Source organism: Athene cunicularia, assembly GCF_003259725.1.
Source record: "Athene cunicularia isolate RWA chromosome 1 unlocalized genomic scaffold, athCun1 chr1_part2, whole genome shotgun sequence".
NCBI classification, from domain to species: Eukaryota; Metazoa; Chordata; class Aves; order Strigiformes; family Strigidae; genus Athene; species Athene cunicularia.
The window spans coordinates 79,957,675-79,962,415 of NW_020799092.1; the positions used below are offsets into that span (position 1 = coordinate 79,957,675).

The 4,741-nt window shown below is 44.7% G+C and overlaps 1 protein-coding gene and 1 long non-coding RNA gene across 5 annotated transcripts in view; one reads left to right on the forward strand and one right to left on the reverse strand.

Annotated features, from left to right (window-relative positions):
* CHCHD3 (coiled-coil-helix-coiled-coil-helix domain containing 3) overlaps positions 1-4,741 on the reverse strand; it is a 168,708-nt gene that overhangs the window by 162,414 nt on the left and 1,553 nt on the right. The gene's annotated exons all lie outside the window — the stretch shown is intronic.
* The window catches only part of LOC113491518, a 19,269-nt gene continuing 14,551 nt past the window's right edge, over positions 24-4,741 (forward strand). The window contains exons 1-2 of the long non-coding RNA XR_003400426.1: positions 24-80; positions 577-800. This is a non-coding gene — a long non-coding RNA (uncharacterized LOC113491518). The remainder of the gene's footprint in view (positions 81-576; positions 801-4,741) is intronic.

Genomic DNA, 4,741 nt, shown 5'->3' on the forward strand with positions numbered 1-4,741 from the left:
CCCGGCTCCTTATTGGCTGCGGGGGCGTCGCTATGGAGACCGCGCACCCCCGCGGCCGGGCGGCGAGGTACCCGGAAAGGGTGCGGAAACTTTTTGGGGTTTAAACTTCGGGATTGGGAGGGAGAGAGACTACAACTCCCAGCATGCTTAGCGCCAGGAGGCGGGAGGGCTGCGGGGCTGCGCGCCCGCGCGGTGCCCGCTGGGTAACGCAGTTCTTACACCCCGCGGGGCCGCCCTGAGGACGGGGAAGTGTCGTCCCTCACGGGCCGCTGGGGCTCTCCCGGGACTCGGCTCCGCTCCGAGGGGACTTTCGGGATCCCCCCCCCAACTCCAGTCCTGCGTGTCCCGCTGGGGGCAAGCGCGGGAGGAGGGCTCCTGCCCTCCCTCCACGCTCATGGCGCCGTGTGGGGTGAGGGCTCCGGGCTCCTGCCGGAGCTGTGGGCCTGAGCTGCTGCCTCATCCCATTTTCCACATCACAACAGCATAAAATTACCATTAGCGCAGCCCCTTTGGGCATGTAATTTTCTTTCCAAGAGATGAATAATGTTAATAACGCATGATACGTTTTCTTTTCAGCCGACAACATAAACTGCATCTGGATGCGGCTGTTCTGGGAGGAAAATCCCCCCTGTAGATCCCCATCACCCAGCGTGATGGCCAGAATTGCAGAGGCGTGTGCTGGGAAGACATCTGAAAGCAGAAAATGGTGTTCTCTAGTGTGTAATATCAGAAAAAAACACAGCGTTCTGGATGCCGGCGGTGTCAGACGCATCTTTGAATTTCTCTAAGCTAAGTATGAGGTGAGAAGTACCTTTACAACACTGGACTGTATGAATATACATTGTTTTGTCTTCTACCATCAGGCCTCTTTTCGCTTGTTTTGCCCAGTGGAGCCTCAGTCTTCTGGGAATTCTTGACACTGGCAACATACAAATAATATTAACCATGATATTTGGGAAACTTTTATCTTTATCCCCTTCTAAACCCATTCATCTGCTTGCCTCAAGGAAGGAGAGCCTGTTTGTACCGAAGTGACACTGATGCCTTCCACTCCCTTTACAAGAAATTTGTCCCAAAGTGTTTACACAATGATCACAACGGATCATTGCAGGCTGTGTCATCTGACTCATTTCACTTCTCCGAATCGATGCAAACATCGTGTTGGTTTCATCAACAGAACCGCTCACATGTCCTTGATATATTTTCAAGCAATTTTTATTTGGATGTAAAGTGTATATCAGCCAACATTTCAGCAGTATCTGCCTTCCTTGGGGCTTAAGATATTGCTGAAGCATTGGCTGACAGCCACTTTACTACCAAATAAAAATTGCTTGAAAATATATCAAGGACATAGGAGCTGTTCTCTTGAGGTACATGACATGATGTTTATGCTTGGTTTTATAGACGTTAAACAAGTTTCTATGAGGGGGCACTATTACGAATTCGACACCCTGGTAACTGTATTTTTTAAGGGAATAACTGGACTGTGCATCTATCTGTCTTGATACGGTGTGAGCACCAACAAACTGAGGGTATTGAATTTTCTTTTTTTCTGCACTGGGTATGTTTTTAGGGAGTCAAATTGTATTTATTCATTCAGTGACGTAACGTTTGTGGAAATGCCCATCTCCAAATCAGAAGCAGCTCTTCTAATATATTTGTCCTCTGTTGGAAAATACTCTCAGAAAGATTTATATTTAGGAGTTAAGGTTTTAACAACAGCTATTTTCTAACAGGGGGTTTTATGTTTGTTTTGTATGACTTGAAATTACAGAACACTGTAACATATGCATAGATTTCAGGAGGGGGGAAACGAACAAATGGGCTGAATTATATCTCAAAATTGCTTTGGGTCATTTTGATATGTCTGTAAGGTTCACTCACTGTAGAAAGAGCAGGACTGAGGGACCCCAGAATTTATGGCTCCCCTATAATAGGTGGGAATGAAAGACTGTTTGCTGCAGGCCAGAGCTATCTATATGTCAGAAGCTTTTCTCTGTGGACTGTCAAACCTATTTGAGAGCTCTTTCAAGGACATTGCTAGATGAAAAAAGTATTAGAAATTAATGTTAGAAAAGACTATAACAAATTTGCAGTCCAGAAAAAATCGTTAATGACTGGCAAATAAACTCATGTCTAATTCACATTACAAGCAATTTGCAAAAAGAAAAAGCAGTTGTTCTGTGTATAACTTCAAACAATTTATATGTTCACATAAACAATATACTTATTTTAAGAGTAGTGTCAGTGAGGTACAAGGAGTTGACTGCCATGTGGCATAGAAAAACCCAAACCTAGTTTAAACTAGTACAGGCAGGGGCAGTAAACAAAACATCAAAACAGAGCTCAGCATTGAATAATTTGTTCCTACTCAGGGGTGTTAATCAGTCTACAGGAGTTCTGTGCAGCTAAGCCAAGTGCTTTTGATATGTGTGTTACCTCAAATACCTGCGTCCCACTCCAGCCAGTGTAAAGCTCTTCGAAGATACAGATGATGAAGTGACATGCCCAAGGTCATTCAGTGCCAAAGCAGCAGGACACTGGTCTTCTGTATCAGCTCTCTTCAGTGGTTACTAGAAATTACATTTCTACCAAGTGAACAGATAATGCAAGAGCAGAACGACAAATAAAAATATAGCGAACAATACAAAACTATTAACTGCTGATGATTCTTGTTTGATCTGAACCTGTTACTGACTTGTGTAAGCAGAAAATCCATCTCAAACTGATAAAATTCAGGTATTTCATTATGTATCTGAAAAACAGGCAGCAACTTCTTAGGTTAAAAACATTTCCTGCTCTTGGTGCTGTGTGCTTTTCCACATACCCCGCATGGTTTTATGGCCAAGTGCTAAATGCTGTATCCATTGTTAAAAAGCAGTGCTGTTGTCCAATCTTGTTTGTCCTTCACTGGACATACTCCTTTCTGGTAGAAATATTTCATCTACCATTTAATATTCAAATTGTTCGCTGTAAAGTATAGCCAAAGAGTAATGAAGGACAGCATCACTAGACATTCACAAACAAATAAATCCTAACGAGCCCAGGAACCAGTTACTATTAAATTTCAGACTCTTGTCTCAAGAACTTATAAAATGCCATGAAAACACTTGATAGGTGAGGTGACATATAAAGGCTCATTGCACACCTGCTGTGAGTTTTTATTCTGCAGAGGATCATCTTGCTCGGTCACTGCCACGGTGAGCGTGTTGTACCGTATGATTTTCCCTGGTTATCCCTTGATGGTCATCTATTCCTTAGAAATGTTCAGCATGGAAGGGCTTTGATAGTACCTGGGTTCCTCCTTATCAGCAATGACCATTATAGCAAAGTCTGCAAGTTCTCAAAATCTGGAAATTACTCTTTCCTGTTGGATGGAACAGTCCACAGTGCATTCTGCCATAAGATGAGATTTCATGAGTAAATAATGTCTCTTTTGTACAGTTCTGCTGTGCCAAATCCTGCTTCTGTTGGTGCTATTGGCACAAGTTTCAGTACCTGTTGTAACTGGAGGGCAAATTAAGCTAAGCCATCAAATTCCTCTAAATAAACTTTGCAAACATATTCGAAGGCCTAGTTCTGTAAAGGGCAGAATACCTGCCCTTTCAATCCCAATTCACCTCCTGCAGAAGCTAAAGGAGCGCGGCTCATCGCAGAATCGATGCTTCAATCATTGTTTCACTTTTCACAGCCAGTGTTTATTTCTCGTTATTTCAAGACAAAAGCGTGCCTGAATTTTGCCACATAGTAGCACCCTGTTGGCAGTGGTTATTGTTACCATAAATCCGGCCTCAACGGAACCCTCTAAGACTTAGACTAAGTTTAGAAAGCAGGCATTCTTTACTGCAGCGCTGGATGCTCGGGGGATCACTCCACCTAACATGCAGACACTAAAACAAAAGTTCATCCTTTATATAGCTTATAGATGTGAATATTCATATATTTTCCAAGAACTCTCCGCCTTCCTGCCTATCTACTACATTTACATAATGCTGGCGTTGCAGAACTACACTACACGTGCACGGGGGTCTTGGCTGGTTGTCAGTGGTTGCTTGGGGACCTAGCCCCCTACTCCTTTTTCCCTTTTGGAGTCTTTTGAGGACAATTTCTTCTCGTTGGATCTTTCCCAACTCTGTTGTCCAGCCAAGGTGTTCTTTCTCATCCGCCTCATTTCTGCCAGGGTGTATCTATTCTCAGGGTTAGGTTGTCGTCTCTGTACACTTCAATCAGTCAGGCCTTGTTAACTACAAAGTTAATCATTATTTGGTGAAAGAATTTCTCAAAATTTCCCCCCTTTGAGATTTTCAGGTATACACAATTAGGTACAACAAAACCTTATAAGGTATAATGAAATGCTTCTCTTACTACTAATTGTTACAGGGCTCAACTTGCAGGCACTAACTACTTGTAGGCATCAGCTAGCAAGAGTCATTACCAGCTGATACTGCTGGCAGAGTCCTATCTGAATGGTTTGGCTGAGGCCAGCTGGAGGAGTTTCACTGAGGGCAAATCCCGGGTTCTGCCCTTGGGCCACAACAACCCCCAGGGGGGCTACAGGCCTGGGGAGGAGTGGCTGGAGAGCTGCCGGTCAGAGAGGGACTGGGGGGGTGAGAATGAGCCAGAGTGTGCCCAGGGGGCCAAGGAGGGCAACGGCATCCTGGCTGGTGTCAGCACTGGCGTGGCCAGCAGGGACAGGGAAGGGATCTGAGCCCTGGGCTGGGCACTGGGGAGGCCGCCCCTC